At 37.8% G+C, this 23,091-nt stretch overlaps 1 long non-coding RNA gene across 1 annotated transcript in view; it reads left to right on the top strand.

Moving 5' to 3' along the window:
- The first annotated feature begins 21,219 nt into the window (after positions 1-21,219).
- LOC137854795 (uncharacterized) overlaps positions 21,220-23,091 on the top strand; it is a 19,485-nt gene continuing 17,613 nt past the window's right edge. Inside the window, exon 1 of the long non-coding RNA XR_011095398.1 lies at positions 21,220-21,709. This is a non-coding gene — a long non-coding RNA (uncharacterized lncRNA). The remainder of the gene's footprint in view (positions 21,710-23,091) is intronic.

Below are 23,091 nucleotides of genomic sequence, written 5' to 3'. Positions count from 1 at the left end.
TGCAGTGTGGACAGCCCAGGGAGCAGAACCCTGCCATAAAGCAATTATGAGGCTTCTGCAAAGAAGAACAGTATAATCTCTTGTCCAGATCCCTTGAGGACAGGAAGAAAAAACAGTACATTTAAACTACGGAAGGGAGAATTGGATTAGCTGCTGGAAAGAACTTTCTGAGTGTAAGGAGAGTTAAATCACAGAATCACAGAATTTCTAGGTTGGAAGAGACCTCAAGATCATCGAGTCCAACCTCTGACCTAACACTAACAGTCCCCACTAAACCATATCCCTAAGCTCTACATCTAAACGTCTTTTAAAGACTTCCAGGGATGGTGACTCCACCACTTCCCTGGGCAGCCTGTTCCAATGCCTCACAACCCTTTCGGTAAAGAAGTTCTTCCTAACATCCAACCTAAAACTCCCCTGGCGCAACTTAAGCCCATTCCCCCTCATCCTGTCACCAGGCACATGGGAGAACAGACCAACCCCCACCTTGCTACAGCCTCCTTTAAGGTACCTGTAGAGAGCGATAAGGTCGCCCCTGAGCCTCCTCTTCTCCAGGCTGAACAAGCCCAGCTCCTTCAGCCGCTCCTCGTAGGACTTGTTCTCCAGGCCCCTCACCAGCTTCGTCACCCTTCTCTGGATGAAGAGAGGCCCTGAAATAGTTTACCTGGCAACTGGTAGAGTTTCTATTACTGACAGGTTCTAAGAACAGGTTAGACAAACATGCCAGGAATTGTTTTGGTCTGCTTGATTTTTTTCTTGGGCCAAACAGAGAGATAAGATCAATTCTTCTGTGTTTCCCAGCCTCACCTGCTAGAATATTATAGCTTTTCACCCTGGATTGAATAAATAAAATGGATTTTTTTTTCATGTTTCCACTACTGTGAAGATTATCTTGTTATGTCCTTCTAAAAATTCTGACAGACACAAAACCACATTCTGTACTGGTCAAAGCGGGGAAAAAAAGCAAACAAACAAACAAACAAAAAAACAATACCATACCAAAAAAACACCACACCAAACCAAAACAACAACCAAAGTAACAACAACAATGAATTGTCAGAGTCTCTGTCAAGTTCTGCCAGTTCTGCTTCATGTGCTGAAAGTATGACACATTTCATGTAATAATACAATATTTGCTTAGTAAATACATTTACCCAATTGCTTTGACAGTCTTTGCCTTTTATCTGTTGATTATTTCACAAGCTGAAAATTAAAAGTAGCATTATGGCAAGTTTATTTTTCAGAAATAGCAAATAGAAACCACTTCAGAATACCTTTTCTCAGAGATCTTCTAGGTTTGACTTTGATTACAAAATTACACATATCTGTTTAAGTATTACTAATAAATACAGGTCTAGGAAGGATTATATTCCCAGTTTTGAGGTTAATAACTTGTACAGCCCCTGCTCATGAAATTTTAAAACATTCTAAAGAATAGCCACTGGCCATTTTATGTGCCATAAAAATGAAAAATCATTAAAAAGGTTGGTTTCAATCCCACTGAGGCATTGAGGGAAAGTGAGTCCCCCTTCCCTTCCCTGCCCTGCCCTGCCCTCCCCTCCCCTCCTTTCTCCTCCCCTCCCAGTTTTTCTGAGCTCAGTATAACACTCTTGAAACTTAAAAAAAAAAAAAAAAAAAAAAAAAAAAAAAAAAAAAAAGAGGATTTTGTTGATGAAACAAAGATAAAAGTCTGTTACTGGTCTTTTTTGCAGGTCTCTTCTATCAGGTTTTTCAGCCATGACAGAAGTTTCCTTTTGGCTTCTCATTGGAAAGAATGTTAAATGAATGTGAGAAAATGTTATTGTCAGTGTTATTGACTTCATCATGGATAAAGTCAAAATATTTCTTAGGATCTGTGAAACATTTATGAGGAACTGAACTGTTATATTTTTTGGAAAAGGTTGAATTTCTGGTGAAATTTGCTAAGATTACAGAAATGGAAACCTATGACTAAGTAACTGTCCACTGACGTTCTCCATCAGTCTTAATGTAATTGTAAAGGGGTTTGTTAATACCCCAGACATGTAAAATACTCTGTTTTGAAGTGATTTGAAGGTTTTAAATATTTGAAATATATATATCAAAATCATTAATGTTTAAATTATATTTGAAATATGTATACTCGAAATATAATTCCAGGTGTTTTGTTCTGTTTTGTTTTGTTTGTTTGTTTTTATTTCCTTTGAAGTAGCAGTAGCATTTTTTTTTCTTTTTTTTTTTTTTTCTTTTTTTTTTTTTCTCAACACAGTTTTTCCAAAAGCAGGAAAATGATGTTTTCTAATTCATAGAGGAAGTGATGTGACACTGCCAATGTCTTGACTTTATTTTTCTTCCTTCCTCTTTAGACTCTTTAGAGCTACATACAAATAAGATAACAGTCTTACTGTATGTCTATACTCCAGAGACATAGAAACAATGAGACAAGGTGAGTGAAACTTCCTGCTGATGACAATGTAGCATAAAGTGAAAGAAACAAAAAAAAAGGAGAAAAAAAAAGACACTGAATGAAGTGACATGAAAAATTTACAGTCATAGTTGAATCATGTGTGATTGTCTTTCATATAAAAAATAAATAAAAAATAAAAAATAAAATAATCCAAAAGATTTGTGTGACTAAAAGAGCAAAGGATATCCTGAAGAATAGTGAGGAATTTCCACTTATTGTAATTCACATGGATACCAACTCCACACAAATGAAGAGATGTAAAAGGTTAGAAGGACAGTGGTGGATACCTAGGAAAAGAAAGGAAGCTAGACTTTACAGTCACATTGCACAGCTCACTGGTGCCAGAAGAAAATGTGACAAAAGTTAGACACCACATGCAATGTATTTGTGCTATATACCACATTGAAACATCAAGGAAGAAGCGTTACATGACAAACCATTCTGATACATTAAAGCAACCCTTGCTTATACAAATAAAGGAGCACTGGTCCATAAAGAAGATCCATCAGAAGAAAAGTCATTCTGGATGAGATCTGTTTAAATCTGGACAGCAAAATCCACCATAGAAATTTTCATTTTAAATGTAGACACAATTATTTTATTTATAGCCACTCTTGTTTATTATTGGTGGATAGTTATGTGAAAAGATATTGTTATTCAGAATCAACCCTCTCAGTAAGTGTGCATGTTAACATGCAGGTCCATGTTCTTATACATTAGCTAAAAAGCACCCTCTATCATTATTTGCCTGATATTTTAATCTCCAGCCACCCAACCATGCAGTCGAACACCACCATGATACTCAGGTTGCGAGTCATGCTCTGTGTGTTATAGCAGATGCTATTAGACCAAAACCCTCCCATCTGAACCTCTTGGAAACCATCTGCACACAGTGGCTGGTGTTAGGAACAGAATGACTGGCAAGCAAAAAAAACATAGTCCTGTTAATGGACAAATAAGATTTATAAAGGAATTGGACTATGTTTTTGTCTGTAATAACAACCAATTTTCATCCCTTTTCCTGTCCTGCCATTTTAACACTCACCTTTCCACCAAACAGAGGAATAAATAAAAAACTGGTCATACAGGTTGGCATTGTCTTTGATAAAATCAAGTTCATGAGCAGATATTTCAAACCCTTTATTAGCAGGGCCATAAACAGTGTATGCTGTTTGATTAGGATATGATGAAAAGAATTTATTAGCAGATGTGTATTCAGCTCCACTGTTTTACTGGCAGCTTTATGAGATTCTCTCCTAGGCTGACAGGTGCGGCCTGCCAGCTGCTTTGTACAGTAAACAGGGGATGGAGACCATGCCATGTGTGACAATTTAATCAGTTACCATCAACTGCTAGAAAATAAACAAGGTTTTGTACATTTCTTTCTGTTCCATGTATATTAATTGAAACCAAATACTACGAATGACACTGAAAGGGAGTATCACTGATCAGAGAAGACCTAAATTTAATAGGATACAGCCATGTAATACATAAATATAATAAAACACAGTCATGTAATACATAAATATTTGGTTAAAAGATAGCAGAATTTCGTTAAACTTGGCAATGGGAAGTCTTTTGAAGTCTCATTTGTCAGTTTCCATTCATGGGACAGTCAAATCTAGTCATTTGGGTCACAGCTGGCAAAAGAAAGATGATCCTCTTGGTTTATTGTTCTGATAGAAAATTGTCATTACAAATTGAAAACACAGAGCAAATAAAAGAGGGCAAATGGGGAACTTGTGTGGTTACGTATTTTTAACTGTTGCGTCTGGCTGTACTTTGTTTAATAGAGGTTGCAGAATTCAAGATGTCTATATCCTGGGTCTCATTACTATTGTTTAAAAAATTCTATGCCACTAGCTTACAATTAAAATGTTCTTTCTTGTCTCAGATCTCATTTCCCATGTTTTCAGTCTGTAACCTGAACTAATATCTGTAACCTGAACTAATATTTTTATTAAGTGTATGAAAGCTGCGTTGAAAAGTTTTTTTTATTAAATTGGATGTCAAAATAAGGATTCTTTTCTGCAACAAAATGAGAGTGTTCACACATTTTAAATAAAAAATAAAGTTGCTTAATCAACAGAAGAACTTTTTAAAAAGGGTAAATTATCTTCATTTTCTACATGCTTATGTTGAAAAAATGTCATAATTTCATTACAAGCAAGGGCACCTTGAGGGGTGATGCAAAAAAAATCTAGAAAACTTACAAAACTCATTGCCCAAATTATTATAGCAGTGATGAGTTAATAAAAATAATGATAAAAATAATTAATAATAATAATAATAATAATAATAATAATAATAATAATAATAATAATAAAAGATGTGTGTCTCTTGAGGAGGATGTTGTTTTATTGAACTGAGAAGCCAACTTGTGGCATCAGGTATTTCTACTTTCTTCTTATTAGAGCCAGTGGTGTGTAAAAATGTAAAGTTAGTTTCAGAGAAAGGGCAGCAGTATTCACTGATTGCACTGGACAACCATGGGAAAGAAAATACAGTAGAAGAGTAGAGAGGAGGTAACTAGTGAAGGATCTTGAACATATGCACCAGAACTTTGTTTGAGATTTCAGCAGAAGGGAAGGCAGCTGAAAGACTTCAAAGAGCATGTGGAAATAATGCTATTGTGAAAGGATATGTCTGTGGATAACAAACAAATTAGGTAGATTATCAGCAAACAGAAAAGCTAAGGATGATGGAATGAATGGGTGGAAACTTGCTGGGAATAAATGCAGTCTGGAAGTGGTAAGGTTTGAACCAATGAAGGAGCAAAGCTTTGAAACAGTACTATACTGGTAGAGATGAAAGTTGAGACTTGCCTACTGATAAAGAGGGTTTTACAGGTTTGTGAGGAGGTCTCCATGATGCAGTTTCCTACCACTGGACTCAATGATGTGAGATGTCTCCTTCAGATCTATATTTCTGTGACTGAAGTGAGACACTAAAAGGATAATTTAAGCAACACCAATTTTAATGATTTGAAGGAGGTGAGTTTGTAGTAGTAACAGCAACAGGGTCTGAAGCTGAGATAATGACTGCTGGTCTTAGTGGGCAGAAATATGACATTTTTATAATGTATTATGTTGCACTTGTTCACTGTCATTCACTGTTTTTCTCTCGGTGCCCCTTGGTTTGTTTTCTTGCTGAAACTGCTTTTCAACATTTTTTAAACAAAAAGTATTAGATCAAGAGCATGTGCTGACCAATTCATTAGGAAATTGTATTTAATATATACCCACTCTTTTATCTCTTTTGGGATGCTTCAGAAAATTTGCCTTGATCAGTTACAATGTAGGAAACCTGGCTAGACTTTTCCATGCAAATATCCACATCATATGACTTTTCTGTACATTTTCAGTGTAGACTTTGTCTTAGGGCACACATTTACAGAAGAAACACTCTGTCCTGGTTTCAGTTAGCACAGAATTAATTTTCTTCCTAGTAGCTGGTGGAATGCTGTGTTTTGGCTTAGGATGAGAAGAGTGCTGATAACACCCCGATGCTTTAATTGTTGCAGAGCAGTGCTTATACTAAGCCAAGGACATCTCAGCCTTTTGCTCTGTCCTGCCAACGGGCAGGCTGGGGGTGCAGTAAGAGCTGGGAGGGGACAGACCCAGGACAGGTGACCCAAACTAGCCAAAGGGGTATTCCATACCATCTGACGTCATGCTAAACAATATATAGGGGTGGCTAGCTGGGGGGGGGGGGCCGGACTGCTCGGGGTTAGGCTGGGCATCGGTCAGCGAGTGGTGAGCAATTGCATTGTGCATCACTTGTTTGTACATACTATTATTACTTTCCTATTATCACCATTGTATTATTATTGTTATTATTTTATTATTATTTTGTTATTATTATTTTCCTGTCTTATTAAACTGTCTTTATCTCAACTCACGGGCTTCACTTTCCATTTCTCTCCCCCGTCCCAGAGAGGGAGGGGGGAGGGTGAGCGAACGGCTGCGTGGTGTTTAGCTGCCGGCCGGGTTAAACCACGACACACTCCTTGAACTCTTTCCATAGAGATGGCTTTCTGTCATCTCACAAGTGTTAAGACAGCCTTTACATCAGCTGGAGATCTAGCACAGGTGAGAACAGTAGCTCCTGGGTAACCCTCAAAGCCTGCATCTGCATTAGTAAACTAAATGATAGCGTGGCCCTAAAGCTAAGCATGGCATTATATGGTTTTCTCCATAGTATTAAACTCATCATCTTCAAAATAAGGTGGCCACATTCAAATTCAGGATTGGGAATATCTTCATCCCATACATTATCCCCAGACCACACCTGGGAATCATCAGGGAGAGTGCTAGTTATCTTGAATCAAAATCAGGCAAGGCACCATTTAACATACAGATAACGGAGTGCTCTGTTTAACTTGCTGGTAAAAATGAAACCTTAGGATACAGCTAAGTCTGCAGTCTGGATGTGCAACAATCACAGACTTCAGGATGTAATAAACCCATCATAGGATACATTTATATTGCATGTCAAGCTCAGGTCAGCTTTCTGGATCTGAACTCTAACTTACCTACAGTGCAAAAATTTACAGCCCTAAAACAAGATTGCATTTCCCCCGATGGTAGGTTTTTAAGACCTTGGGGCTGCTAAGGTCCAAGGTGAGACAGCATGTGATACTCAGGCCTATTTTGTGGCCTGAGATTAATAAGGGCAGTTTGAGAAACTACTAACCGTCTCCCAGAGGCTAGACACTGGTAAATTGTTCCCAGAATTGGCCTCTTGAGGCACCAAAGAGCACAAGCAAGGTCTGATGTTTGTACCCGTGATCAGATGGTGGGAGGACAGTTAGCTACTGCCTACTAGCTAAGCCTCATGCAGTAGCAACTACTCTGTAGGATCAAGGCTATGTTGCAAGTATTACAGACTGAGAACATTATCTTCTCTGTGTGTTGTTCAAATCCTGTCATATATAAAGTTTCTCTGACTTTGTTCCACTTGTTTCCAACATAGCATGCATGTCATCTGCTGGACTGATTACTGTTTGGTTTCCTAAGCGATCTTGCTATATTCTTCATGTCTACTTGAAAACAAACTATACTATCTATGTCCTATTCCTAGTTAGCGCAGGCACTGCAGGACTTATCATATCAGAGACATCCTGCTCTGGTTTCATTACCAAAGTTTTCTTATCTTAACCTTACAAAAAGTATCTCAAATAAGCATGCAAATGTGGCCTTAGAAACCCACTGCACAGCTTTGTAGACAGCTATTGTGCATGCCCTAGTACCACCTTAAGTGTGTACCACCTATTACCACCTAGTACCACCTCCAATGACCTTGAAACTTTTTTTGTGAACGTACATATTCTTCACACTCTGTATGCACAGATTCTAAGAAATCACAGAAACAGAAAACTGTCTGTCCAACTACTCAGCTCAAATCTCTGGAGTGCAAAATATACAGCTATAATAATTGATTGCTTTGAGCTAAACATGTGCCCTGCAGCTACACGGTAGAGGCCAATATTTCCTGGATATTTCTGATTCTCCATGTAAAAGACAACTTATTTCTCCTTTGTGTACCTCACTACCTCCTGCTCTCCTCCCTTACAGGCTGGTTCACTTCTGGAGAACATAAATGCAGCAAAATATATACTCTTCTGGGCCCTTTTGAGCTTGATGGTTTTTAAAATAGAAGTTTCTCCCTTACTCCCCAAATAAACAGAAGGATCAGGCAACATTTAGTCTTAAGCTCAGAGCCCCACTGAAACATATTCCTAATGTTATTTATATGGTATTTCTATGTGGAGAGAAGTTATCCTCTGGAACCTCAAGGAAAGTGCACAAGTAGGTGAGGGCCTAAAAACAACTGCTAATCTCTGAGAAGACTATGTGCTTCCACCTCGAAGGTCTTTGCTTAAATTCTTTGCTATAGATTATATACATCACTGAATGTATGCTTCTTGTGCACATGAATTTAATTACCTCGAATCTGGATTTGCATTCTAACTTTGGGATCACTGCAGTACACCACAGCTATAAATACAAGCTATGTGTTTTGTGTTCTTTTTTTTAAAAAATAATATTATTTTTCAGATGTTACAGAGAATTCTCTGAATAACTTTGCAGTCTTGACACCTGAAAAACAAACAACAATAACAAAAACAAAACAAAACAAAATTTTACAGAGAGGTAAAAATAATGAAGATCACTTGAGAAAATATTTTCTGAAAGTATATTAACGAAAACTTCACCTGTTTTGCAGGTAATGCCGTTTCTGTTTTAAGCACATTCTACAGGCCAAATGATTCCATTCTCTTGCTGTTAATTTCCACGAGGTGCAATCTTGCAATCATGGTTTTGATGAAGGTCAACAGAATATAGACACACATACCTTCCCACGCCCACCTATAAGATGGCATCGAGCAATCTGGAAGGCATATGATGACAAAATACATTGCTTTCAATATACTCAGTATTTCAAACACTCCGACATGCTATTAAATTTATAACTGTTCCAGAAGAATTTTATGACCTTGAAAAGAGGTTCTCTTGGTAGGAACCTAGTTGAATGTTAACAGCCACAGACTGATTAAATTCAGTGGGACTATACATGTGAGAAGCTCCCCAGTGCACGTTACCGTTTGTAACTGTTCTGTTAGTTTGACTCAGAGTTCATAGAAACATAAAATCATAGAATATCCTCAGTTGGAAGGGACCCAAAAGGATCATCCCATCCAACTCCTGGCTGCATGCAGATCTACCTAAAAATTAAGCTATATGTCTGAAAGCATTGACCAAATGCTTTTTGATCTTCAGCAGGCTTGGTACCATGACCACTTCCCTAGGGATCTTGTTCCAGTGTCTGACCAGCATCTTGGCAAAGAACCTTTTCCTAATAACAATCTGAACCAATCTGATGCAGCTTCATGCCATTCCCTCAGCAAGTTGAGTTGTACTACTGCTTGTGCAGTATTACTAGGCAGTGCGCCTTCTTGGCAGAAAAGCAAAGTGTGTGTCATGTCCAAAACACTCCAAATGGAAATAAATAAATAAATAAATAAATAAATAAATAAAACTGCAATGAAATCAAAAAAAAAAAAAAAGAATTTGGCACTAAGTGAAGGACAACCTGGGAAGTGCTGATAAAGCAGAGGTGTTTTTCTCCTCCAAAAATGCTAGAGTTAATTTGTTGCAGTTTTGTCTGCACAAGACCTATTATATGGGCTGTAATTTCACGGGATGGAGACTGTGAACTCCCAGGTCACTTGTAAACTGATCACTCCCCAGCCTCTCCTCCTTCTGCTTTTAAGTGTTTTGAGCCTGGTAAATTGAAACCTGAAGAAACACAGAGCTCTGATCTTTGGGACCTCTAGAGCAAACCTGGACTTTTGCTGATTTGCTCTAGGAAGTAACTGCTTACTTACCCCATAATTAACACCACAAAGCTGATCTTTGGAAGATAAAGTATGGGAGGTCAGAGACAGGATCAGGGAGAAAGGTTACATTAGAATTGCAGCATTTGGGGCCTGATTGTCTTCTCATTTGAATCAAATTAATCCAGGAATTATTTCACTGAAGTCAAAGGTGTTACTCAAGTATAAAATCTGTCTGGATTAGAAGCAAGTCATTAGTATCACTTCTAATACATTTTAATCTGCATATTTAGTAAAAAAAAACAACAAAAAAAAAAGCGCAATGAAAACTTTTTTCTAGCTGCACAACTAATTACACTTTCACTCTTTTATCTCACAGCAGAGGCTATGTTAACATTTTCTTACAAGTTCTGATTTGCAGCAAGGTTTCAAACTCATAAATAAGTATTGCCATTGATTGGCTTGCTTTAGCCAAGAAACTAAGTACAGTAATATTCATGGCATTGAACAAGCACTGTTAAACAAGCTTTTTACATAGCATATTGTTTACTAGTTTTAAATTGTGTATTGCTGCTAAGAGTTAAAATCACATTCTTGTAGCAAAATAATAATAATAATAATAATAATAATAATAATAATAATAATAATAATAATAATAAATAAAGTCCAAACCCTCAGCTGGTAGAAATCAGAACAGCTCCACATGTCCTCATTTGCATCTTGGAAGGTTGATTTCAGGTTGCTATCAGTTTATATTATTGAGGAATCAGTCCAAAATTTGGAATATAATAAGTAAAGGCATCAGTTTCCATTTCTTAATTTAGAAATTCATGAATAATAACAAGAACTCAATAGGTATATAACATATATTTGGAAATTCCTTTCCAATTTTAGATTCAAATTCCTGCATTCCGCACAAATGTGGCTGTACCACACTTTTATTGTTGACAACCATTTACATCAGAAATCAAGAATCTTAATTTTGAGGTTACAGCAAGACTTATTTATACTACAGGACTGGGTCCCACCACATTTTAAATTTACTGGATGAATAGTTTTTGTGTGTCCCTCATTTTGCGTCTTTGTCACACACTGCATCCCACATTCAGGCTTTGGCATGCGAGAGTTATGCATCCCAAAGACATTTTCCTCATAAAACTGGCTGTTTACTTTTTGTGCAGCAATACCACAAAGCTAATGCTCTTTCTTTTTAAGAGGGTCAGGGTCCTTGGGTCTATTTTAAAATGAAAAATGAAGCAGTACAGATCAACTAAACTTCAGAATATAAATCAAACCTCAAATAATGGAATGGGCAGCTTCTATTTCTTACCCAGGATATGTGAACACTGAAGATGGATAAACAGCCTGTTAATTTGCCCTCTTGTTTTAAACTTTATCTGAAATTTGATTCTAATATACGGAAGAGAACAGAAATGCATTTGTGGAGTACATTGGCTGCCAAGAATAATTTCTGGCTTGCAAGCAAGAAGACATCAACAGTTATGGACACCATAGTCTCTTCCTATGGCTATACCTATGCTAATTGTCATAAGAATAGTCATAAACAGTAACAGAGAACATTCTGGGCACTGCAACACAAGTACTTACATGGTTAAATATTTAAGAATTGCCCCTGGCATGGATCTGTTCACCTAGCACTTTCCCAAACAATTCCCTGGCACAATACAGAAGTTGATGTGGTGGAATAGCCACTGAGGCAGTTTAAAATAAGCCCCACCCTGAAAAAAATAATAATAAAATAATAATATGTAAGAGTCAAGACGATGTCAGCTGGCCCCCTTGTCAGAGAGTAGACACTGGAACTGTTTGGTTTGTTAGTATAAATGTAGTTTGTAGGACTAAGACATACCAGCACAGTAACACTGTATTTCTGGATGCTTCATCCCCAACACTATAGCAAATGAAAGGAAATCCATGTAAGGAAGAGCAACAGAAATTTCCAGAAATGTTTCCCTCCAACACTTAAAGGTCCACATTTTATAGCTGATTTGGGAATAACAATAACACTGGGAATATTATCATCTTGTGCATGTATGCCTCACTGTCAACAATAATTGACCTGTAGTTATCATATAGCTTCTTTACAAACATGCTTCAATGATGCATGATTATTTCAGGGATCTCAGTCCAACTTAAGATATTTCCAAGAAATTTAAAATCCCAGGCAGCCACACGCAGACCCTCTGCCTAGGATACACGTTGGCTTGCTGGACAGTAGAGCAGAGTGCAGGAACCCTTATGAGGTACATGAACACTGAAGAGCATTGCTATGGAAAGCAAGCAGAAAAGTCATAACATCTCATAGACAAACTGTTAAGCCTTGCTTCCAGTTCAGGGACTAACAATGTCTTTGCTTTCCAGGTACTCTCTGTGTACACATGCTATATGCCCAAGCAGGACTCCTCTGCCTATCTCACCAGTAATGCCCAGGGCAGCAGATACCCATAGCGCATCCCAAGACCACAGTGAAGACTAGTAAGTGATGACTTCTCTATATTTTTTGAAAACAGTAAGAATAGTTCTCCATATTTCCTCTCAGATCCTAAACTGTAGAGTTAATGTGCCTTTGAGGGCTGGTCTCAAGCCAACTTGTCTCTAGTTCAGCGTCCCCCAAATGAGACTGTAGATGTAAACTAATGGTGAGGGCACTCACCTAGCACCTTATTCAAGAAGTGAGTTCCCCACCACCCACCCTCAAAAGGAGACACGTATATTTAAAATAAGTGTTCTGCAGCACTTCAGCCAAAAATGAGAAAGGAATATTATGGAGTATATTCTCTCTAAAGGGTAAGATGTGTCTTATGCAAGGGAAACAAGTTTAATATCTGAAAAATAGTTTTCCTTCTCCATGCAACCCTTCATCTACACTGCTCAACATGTAACCTAGTATTACAAAATTGAAAATCACCTACATTGACCTCTCAGAAGCTGATTACATCTTCATCATGGTGGCTACTGACACTACTACTTCTATCATGGAACAAGCATGATAGATCTTTGCTCCTCAATAAAATCTATCACATTCAGCCCATCATAGTTCACCGTGGGCTTCTGAAAACTTTATTAATGAAAAGAGACATGAAAAGAGACATAAGGTAAGAGACATCAGTAAGGAATGAATGTAAGAAAATTCAAGTGGAGAACTTCAAAAAGAAAGCTTCAGAACAATGAGTCCTCTTCAGTATGTTCGTTCGTTCATCCTTCCTTCCTTCCTTCCTTCCTTCCTTCCTTCCTTCCTTCCTTCCTTCCTTCCTTCCTTCCTTCCTTCCTTCTTTCTTTCTCTTTCTTTCTCTTTCTTTCTCTTTCTTTCTCTTTCTCTCTTTCTTTCTCTTTCTCCCTTTCTCCTCTTCTTTTCTTCTTCTGATTCTTCTTCTTCTGATTCTTCTTCTTCTTCAGGCAGAATAAGTTACTAGGACAAAAATTAATTGGGAGTGGTTCAATTTTGAAAATAAAGACAACATGCCACCTCTCCATCTCTCTCTCTCTCTCTCTCTCTTGAGCTTTCCTTTTAACAAAATTCTCCACTGTCAAAAACCTGTCAAGGGAGTTCTTGTATTCAAACAGACAGCAAATTAAACATATCACTAACCTCAGGGAACCTAGAAATACCAAAACAAGGGATATTTTTAGACTAGTTAGCTACTTGGGAGTGGTAAGTGTCTGCTCTTATTAAAATCTTACAACTGTTTCTCCCAAATGTCAAAATTGTAAAGCCATTGACTGATACAGCTGAGATAACCTGAGCAATGGAATCCCACTACTTTAGGTGACAATGGTCTCCCCATGACACTGCCATGGATCTAATTTACCTTTAAGAAAAACTAGGATTTGTTCCAAGTTGCATTAGAACACTTTCATGATCCAACTCATTGCCTCTTTTCTTAGGTTGCTCTTGAGCTTCAAGCAGAGTGTATGTACAGTGGGTGAATAAATTTGACTTTCTGGTCTGGAAGCTTTTTTTTTTTTCTTCACTTCATGACCTTGCTCCTTATTCCATGATTTTCAGCATTCTGAAAACCAAGGACAGGACTTCTAGCTGAGTAAAAGCTTATGCTATAATAAATGTCTCAGAATAAATTAGTATAAAAATCTATACACCATTGGCAGAAACCAACAGCAATATTAGAAAATACAGAAAACAGTATATACAAAACCATCTCTGTTGTAGTGAAAATGCATATAGGAACACAAAGAAAATCACTGCCTGCATTATAAAAAACAGGATGAGATGTTCATAAGCTCCTTTGCATTCTGGATGTCCTGGTTTCATCTGGGATAGAATTAGTTTTCATCCTAGTAGCTGGTATGGTGCTGTGTTTTGGATTTAGGATGAAAATAATGATGATAACACACCAATATTTCAGCTATTGCTGAGCAGCACTCACACTAAGCCATGAACTTTTCAACATCTTATGCTGCACTGTCAGTGAGGATGCTGGGGGTGCACAAGGAGCTGGGAGAGGACACAGCCAGGACACCTGACACAGACTGGCCAAAGGAGTATTCTGTACAATATGGTGTTATGTTGAATAATTAATATGGGGTGGCTGGCTGGGGTGGGGGTGCTGCATGGGGTTTGGCTGGACTTGTTCAGCAAGTAGCGAGCAATTGCATTGTGCATCACTTGTTTTGTGTAATATTTATTATTATCATTAACCCTTCCATTCCTGTTCTCCTAAAAAGTCTTTATCTCAACCCACCAATTTTTTACTTTTTTTTTTTTTTTCTTCTTTTTTTCCCCTCGATTCTATTTCCCATCCCACTGCAGGTGGGAGGGAGGGAGTGAATGGCTGTATGGTGCTGAGCTGCCTGCTGAGTTACAACATTGGAGCATCCAACAACTGAGGGGATATTAGAGACCAGAGGAGTTTTGTTGTTTCTGGTCCAACCATTCTCAAAGTTCGAAGGAGATTTGAAGGTGCCTAGACCACTAGAAGACAGCAAGCTGGGAAGTCTACTTAGGGTAGTCATACAGGAAGATATTTGAGACAGGAATTTCTTAGGAATAGAACTTTTTTGCACTCATGGGGTTTAGAGGATGGGTGTGGAAACAGCATGTGTGCTTGTCCATCTTGTGCTCGACTAATCTGAATGATAGCTGGCAGAGCTAGGCGTGCACAGTCCACAGCAGCCAGAGCTGGCACTTTGTCAGCTTTGCCCAGAACACAAACCTGAAAAGTTTGGGATTCAGTTCAGCCTCAAAAGCAGCATGCATGCGGAGGCTCAGAATTCCATAGCTAGCTTGCACTTACATAAGACTATGAAATTAACTAGTCTTATGTTATAAAATCCTGGTGATAGGTTGGTAGATTAATTGCAATTTAAAGCCTTGTAAAGGGGAGATATTAAAAAACAACAACAACAACAACAACAACAAAACACCGTGAAACAACAAAAACATTGTATAGAAAAAGAGAATGTGAAAAAGAAAAAAGTATGCCAATACTCCAAGCCTTCTCCTTTTTTTCTCTGTTTTTCGAATTAAACATAGAGGTTAAAACATTATGGAGTTTGACTGCTTTCAGTTTTATATATATAAAAAAAAAAAAAAAAAAAGCAGCAGACAATATGGGCAACATATATTTATTGATTTATTTCCTGGTTCTTTTTTGAACCATTCAAATATGACGAGAAAAAATCTTGAACAAAAAATTCCCACAACTTCTAGTGCTCATCTCAAGCTTATACAGCCTACTCCTTTTCTTCTAAATGATATATGACTTCTCTTCCACAGGTTTATTTTTTAAAAAGTCAGTAAAATAGTATGGATTTCAACACAGAGAAAGTCTGTTACAGTCTTGAAAACCCACAACACCTTTATAGGACATTTTAAAATTGAAAGACACCATTCTGGGTCCTAAGCCTCCCATATCGCATTCAACAGCCAACACATTTTGGTGATAAAGCCTCAATACTTCGTAACATGAATTGGTCTATGTCATATAAGAAATATGCACACAACTTCAGAAAGTGACTTTGTGTACTATTACTTCTTACAGCAAAGTAACGGGCTCAGCACATTCCCTGAAATGCTTTTCATTGCAGAGGATAACTCTAATTTTTTGTTTTTTCCTGTTTCACAATAATGTGTTATTTCTTCATTTTGTTTGAAAATTGCTTGCATCAATAATGAGAACAGTGAATCTAAATCTCCACAGTTTTTTACTCAAGTGGTAGAAATTCCCTGAATGCTGCGATCCTAGATGAATATTTTCATGTCTCTCACTCGGAGCCTTCATAACAATATGTTTTGCCCTCAGTTGACTGAGAGGGCCTGAGTTTCAGAGAATAAGGCTTCAATGTTTCCTGAAAGTGTGACAGCTTCAAAGTATGTCCAATGAGACCCCAGAACCACCAGTCATTTTGGAAAAATGTTGTTGCTGTTCCTCTGATCCATTGTCTTTTTCAGAGTGGCACAACTGTGTTTGCTGCGCACAATTCCCAACAAAGTGATTGATGTGGAAGGCAAGCCAGGAAAATCTCTGCTCCACCCCATTTTGCATGTTCCATGGTCCAAAATGTTCAATAACTGCCCAGATGGGGAATATATTTTTTCCTTTCTGTTCCTCTATATATTCCTTCTGCAATTTGCATTATTATTGGGTCACTTGCATGCTATTTACATTCTACAGCTGGTAACCCTTTAACAGTCTCCCACCTACAATACTGCTCTAGAAATGTCACCAGTGAATTCCTGCCACGAAATGTTCCTGTAAACAGGAAGAATGTGAGCAAATACATCCTTTGATTAATCCTTGCTACACACACACACACACACACACCTTGCTTTATAACCCAAATGAAATCTGCAAGCAGTCAAGGTGCTTGCATTCAGCCTTGTGTTATAGTGACATCTGTGAAATGTTCTGCTCACTGAGGTGTTGTATAACCACCATTGCTACAGCTTATGTCTTCAGTTCCTTCTTAGGTTACATGACCAACACCGAGATTAGTAAGAGGTTTTAAAAGATGTCTACATAGTGATAATTTATCACATGCATATTACATAGATATATAAATAATGTGTACACAAATATATCAACTTCATTGCTGCACATGTAAGTACCTGATTTCCCATAATGAGCAATTTAAGGAAGCCTATACCCCAATAGACATTAAATACTCTGTCTGTACCGGAAGTTTCACTTTTCTCCTAAACATGCTACATTCACTGGGCTATTGGATTTATGATACTTCTCAACACCATGGTGCCTAAGCACCTTTTTATATTAAACCAAAATAAGTTGATTTTTTAAATTATTATTATTATTTTTAATTATTTTTGGAGGGGGGTGCAGAGGGTATTAGTTTTCTAGTAAGACACAAGAAAAATGATCTTTGTAGGATTATTGCTTTCGGGTTTTATTTTATTTTATTTGTATACATATAGCATTTTGGTGTCAAGGGATAAGCGTATTGCAAGTATTATCTTTGGAGCAAAAAAAATCCTTCTGCACCAATGTGCTTCTGGAGTAATTTCCTTTGCATAACCCTTAGTCTGCACCAGTGTAAACTGACAGCTGGTGATGTTTTTTCTGGTAGTGGGTTTGTGCCATCACCAAGAACTGAGTTTCTCTCCAGAAACATATCACCAGCCTGTGCAGAACCTGTAACACAGAGGTACCACCACTTCCTCCCAAGAGGAAACTGCAGCCTCAATTTCAGAGGAATTTTGCATGGTTAAGTACCCCTACAAATTTCTGGTCATGATCCCAGTAAGTCTGAAGAGGATGCAGTCTTGCAGCCTGAAGGTACATTATGTTTAACAGCCTTGATTGTGTCTTACTCTGTTAAAAGGACACCATTATACTAAGTCTCCAGTAATTGCTAAACCGTTACACTTAAGCAAATTTCCATGAAAGATATACAAGTCCCCAGGGATGTTCTGGCACAGGAGTGTTAAGTGCGGCATCCTTATTTTTTAAGTAGGTGATTCCTTGGTACATAAATGTCCCAGTCTGCTGCTTGCACAAAGGTAAGATGACCCTCCAGAGACATTAACGGGCTCTTTAACTCCTCCGAGCCTTATTCACAGCCAGGCAGCATCCCACCTCCCTGCTCCAGCCCCGCTTTGCTTATTTGTGTTTATGGTACACAAGGCGGTAGATAAACAAAAAGGTTTTAGACACTTTCTGTTCTTAGCTAAACCTTTTAGTTACACATTAGGGAACAGAAGTGTGGTACGACCCTCTGTTTATTTGTGGTTCTTTTAAGTGATGTCCAGAGACCTACATTTCATGGTTGTTTGAAAGTTTATATAACAGTGGAAAGCTGTTAAACAGCAGTTTACCTTCACTTTTTGTTTTGTTTTGTTTTGTTTTGTTTTCATCGTGTAAAGGATTTGAAATTAACACTCAGTCTACCCTATTATTTTAGTTATTACTCAACATTCTCCAGGTTTTCTTTTCCCCCAGAATTTACGTTTCCTATAAGTAAAGATTCATGTCACCAAATATTAAGTAACTATGTGCTTTAAAATAGCCCTTGCAGCTTTCATAATTAGTTGCTGTTGAGCTCTGAGTCAAAAAAAAAAAAAAAAAAAAAAATTGTGATCGAAAATTAAAAGCTGCATTCTTCACGTTAGAAATATAAATGAGACAAAAAGTACTTTCATAGAAATCTCTTAATTTTATTTCCTTGCATTCTATTGAGTAATATGTAATTCAGTCTTTTAGATCAGCTGGAAATATTTTTTGAAATGTTTACAACTTTCTTGCATGTCTCCCAGTTCCTAAAGCTTTGTCATGTTCAAACACCCTCAGGATCTCTCTAACACTGCACTGCATTCAGCATATAAATTTTTGTCTCATGTCTGAAAGCTCCTGTTTTTTCCTTTACATAATTTGACCCAATTCTCCTTCCTTAAATTAATGGTATTTTTGCATTGCTGTAGGATCCTACTTTTTCTTTGGTGTAGGATCTTTTTCCTGCTTTATATAGCTGCAGCTCTTTCCAACAGCAAATATTTCTTTCATTAAAAATAAATAAATAAATAAATAAAAACACACCAATAAGCAAAATCCAGACTAAATATTTACTTTATTTACAAGCCAGATTTTAATGCAGTATCACCTTGGGATACTGAATATATTGTTTTCCTTAAAATCTTCTTAAAACTTCAAGCTAAGAAATATGAGACAATTTAAATCATTTATCATAAAAATTCGATTTTGATTTAAAAAAGTAACTGAATAATATCTGCCAAACTTTTAATGTAATGTATGCATTATTTTGGATCCTTATATTAAAATGAAAGAAAACTCACTTTTTAATTATAATTTTAAGTTTTTGGAAAATAACTTTAAACTTCAGCCTCAAAGACAAGCCTTAAATATATATATATATATATATATATTTGTGTCCAGGAGTATTTATTTATTTATTTATTTATTTTTCTGGGAGAACATTGGTATAATTCATAGTAAAAAAACTGTAATATAATTCCATCAATTATTTTTGGATAGCTCACATGACATAGTCATATCCCATCAATTCACTGTGATCATTAGAAAGCCAAATGAAAGCTACAGAATAATACAAACTAGAGCCAAAAAACTTGAAATAGATCACTACACAAGGCCATACTTATTTTAGGGTTAAAAAAAAAAAAAAAAAAAAAAAAAAAAAAGCATATTTTTCCCCTTATTAACTTTGTGAAATATTTCTAATTTAAATTACCATACTTTCTAAAACAATTTAAGGATAATGAATTCTCATGGTATAATGTTATGTGTTTACATTTTTTTTCTGGAACATTTCCGTAGCTTCAGACTCTCTGCTACAAACATGTAAAATGTTCTGCACTGCAAGGCAGTGGCAGAAATAAAATTTCGCTTCTTAAGTTGCTGAAAATTCCAGAGTTTGTGAAGACAAATTTCTCTTGTTATCATACTTATCATTTGTCAAGCTATTCCTTCCATTCTCTAACCCTCCCTAAGTATATGTACATATATATATTAGTGAACGACAAAACTGCAAATCCAGTCCCACCCCATGAAAACTGGCTGTATGAAACTTTGCTATAGTGAAACTCCACTTAGGCTGCAGCGAAATTAAAATCACAGAGCACGTTTCTGCTTTTTGAATGCGCACACTGCATTTGCAGAGCCTCTAGAAACTGCTGACAGCCAAGAAAACAGCCACACTGAATGTCTTAATAGGTAATAATGCTATCAGGGATTTCTGAGAACGATCACCAGTTCAGTTCCCCGTAGGAAGCAAGCAGAGGGACCAAGTGTAGCTTTTGAACATTTAACCTAAGTTAGGCTCACAGTTAAAAGGCAGATGTGGTGTGAAAGCTCCAATTCACAGTTAATAACTTCCCTCTCCTCAAACATATGCAAAAAAAAAAAAAAAAAAAAAAAAAAAAGATTAAAAAGATATAAAGGCTTGTTTAGGCCAGCAAGTTGTTAAATTTCTAGAGCAAGGACAATTTTCTAAGTAGGATCATTTCCTCCAACAAGGTAACTCATGTAAACACCATCAGGGTCGTATTGTTTGTTCTGCGCTGCCAGATGGGGGATATAAACCATGCAGAAACAATTTCAGATTTCCACCCTGATTAGTTCATCTTGAATATTTTCACAGTGTGAATCTGGAAGTCAGAAGTTTACATAATGGTTATAAATTAGGGAGAAATCCTGCTGCCAAGAAAGTCACACTCAGACAAACAAACTGTCTCCTTCCTAACATGTTTTAGGTGTTGCTTATCAAACACATTCTCAGCTGTAGGTGGAAAATAAAGAGCTTCAGCTCCTCATCGTTTTTTTGGGTTACTGTTTTTCCATCGCAGGCTATTTATTCCAAGCAGTGATTTACCGAGTTAAAAGAAGACACCTCTCCGCACCGTCCCCATCAGCCGGGGAAGGGGGAGGCTTGCCACAGCCTGCAGCTCCCCCCGTGGGTCAGCAGAAAATCCACAGCTTGCAAAAGCCTTAGATGAGCTCTCATCTGAATCCTCGATCAGTGAGAAAATTCACTGGAAAAAAAGCAAAACCCAACACCCTGAGTATTTCTACCAGGTGGCTGAGTGAGAGAGCCAGTCCTGCACCCCTAAACTCCTTGTGTCCCAGAGGGTGGCTGCGGTGGAGGATGTCGCTTAGCACCTTGCGCCTTCACAAACCTCTCCAAGGCACAGGTTTTGCTGGTTTTACAGTCATCCCAAAGCATAAACCTTAAAAAACAGTATTATCTTACAAAATCTCAACAGAATGCCAGTTCTTGTTAGAATCGATGGTTGTGGTTAAAATGAAGAAAAAATAAAATAAAATAAAATAAAATTAGAAAAACAAACAAACAAACAAAAATCACACACAAAACAACAGTGTAGCTGTGCAGTAGACAAATACCAGAGGAAGGTTTACGCAGAGGGAACTTTTGAGGAACAGGCAGATGGAGTAAGCAAAAGGTGAAGTTTATACATTCTTTCCAATTGACTTGGCTGAGTGATAAAGCCAGCAAAGAGCTTACTTTTATTCAGCAATCATTTTGATCTAAAATTCTTTGTGTACCAGTTACGTAATTGAAATTTCTGGTTATTATAAGTACGGGGGTGAATTCTGCCCTCTAATGTATGCACAAGTTCAACTTTCCTTTAGGATCATCTGGGTTAATGTACGTGTGTGTCAGGACAGAGTTTAATATTATCTCTGGTGAACAGCGAACAACGTTAGGTCAAACAAGCCAGTTTCATTTAATACTAAGCATGTTTAAGAAGAAATGTCAGAGTTCAGTTCCGCTGTCTCGCGATGTAAATCAGGAATCAGTGAAGCCAGACACCTACCCTGCTCTTATACTAATTTTGCACTAGGATTACTCTGCTGAAATAAATCAGTTTTTTACCAGAAATCCACACTATGAGCAGTTCATAAACTTTATGCAAACAAGGAAATCATGCTGTGTAGGTGAGTAAATTTATTCATGTGGTTTAACTACTTGCTACAGTTACATACTTTTGTTTTCCTGCTGCTAAATTATTTTGAGCTGAAAATGCCTTTTCTTTTTAAAGGAAAATTTTGCTGAACATCCCTCTCTTCTCTTCTCTTCTCTTCTCTTCTCTTCTCTTCTCTTCTCTTCTCTTCTCTTCTCTTCTCTTCTCTTCTCTCTCTTCTCTTCTCTTCTCTTCTCTTCTCTTCTCTTCTCTTCTCTTCTCTTCTCTTCTCTCTCTTCTCTTCTCTTCTCTTCTCTTCTCTCTCTCTCCTCTCCTCTCCTCTCCTCTCCTCTCCTCTCCTCTCCTCTCCTCTCCTCTCCTCTCCTCTCCTCTCCTCTCCTCTCCTCTCCTCTCCTCTCCTCTCCTCTCCTCTCCTCTCCTCTCCTCTCCTCTCCTCTCCTCTCCTCTCTCTCCTCTCCTCTCCTCTCCTCTCCTCTCCTCTCCTCTCCTCTCCTCTCCTCTCCTCTCCTCTCCTCTCCTCTCCTCTCCTCTCCTCTCCTCTCCTCTCCTCTCCTCTCCTCTCCTCTCCTCTCCTCTCCTCTCCTCTCCTCTCCTCTCCTCTCCTCTCCTCTCCTCTCCTCTCCTCTCCTCTCCTCTCCTCTCCTCTCCTCTCCTCTCCTCTCCCTCCTCTCCTCTCCTCTCCTCTCCTCTCCTCTCCTCTCCTCTCCTCTCCTCTCCTCTCCTCTCCTCTCCTCTCCTCTCCTCTCTCCTCTCCTCTCCTCTCCTCTCCTCTCCTCTCCTCTCCTCTCCTCTCCTCTCCTCTCCTCTCCTCTCCTCTCCTCTCCTCTCCTCTCCTCTCCTCTCCTCTCCTCTCCTCTCCTCTCCTCTCCTCTCCTCTCCCTCCTCCTCTCCTCTCCTTCCTAACACATGTAAAGACTATGGACTATATAAATGAAAAAGTCCTCAAACATATTTTCAAAAATTTCTAACCTGATAATAGGATATTAGTTTTAAAAAAAAAAAAAATGTTCTCCCGTTAACTTTTTTTTTACATAAAGAAACCATGACACTTTTCATGCAGAAGAGCAGATCAATTCCTAGAACATAGTGGGCAGAATACCACCCCATTTAATCTGTAGCTTATTTGGTTGGCTTTTGCCAGGTGGTAATGTTTGTGTTAGCATCTCTCCTCAATATCAGTTGTATGAAAATATCCCCCATGCTAAAAGACTTCAAGAGGTAAAACACACAGTAAGGAGTGTTTGCTATACTTTTAGATGAGATTCCCATGATCACACTCAATGCATTTGCTGATTATTATTATTATTATTATTATTATTTTTTAATCCTCTGCCAAGCTTGGGACATGTACCCCCCACTACGTGTTTCCCTGCCTCGGTTTCAGGGGGCTGAGCA

This window comes from Anas acuta, chromosome 3 (assembly GCF_963932015.1).
Source record: "Anas acuta chromosome 3, bAnaAcu1.1, whole genome shotgun sequence".
NCBI classification, from domain to species: Eukaryota; Metazoa; Chordata; class Aves; order Anseriformes; family Anatidae; genus Anas; species Anas acuta.
The sequence above is the reverse complement of the archived record's forward strand: the minus strand, read 5'-3'. Positions and strand labels throughout refer to the sequence as shown.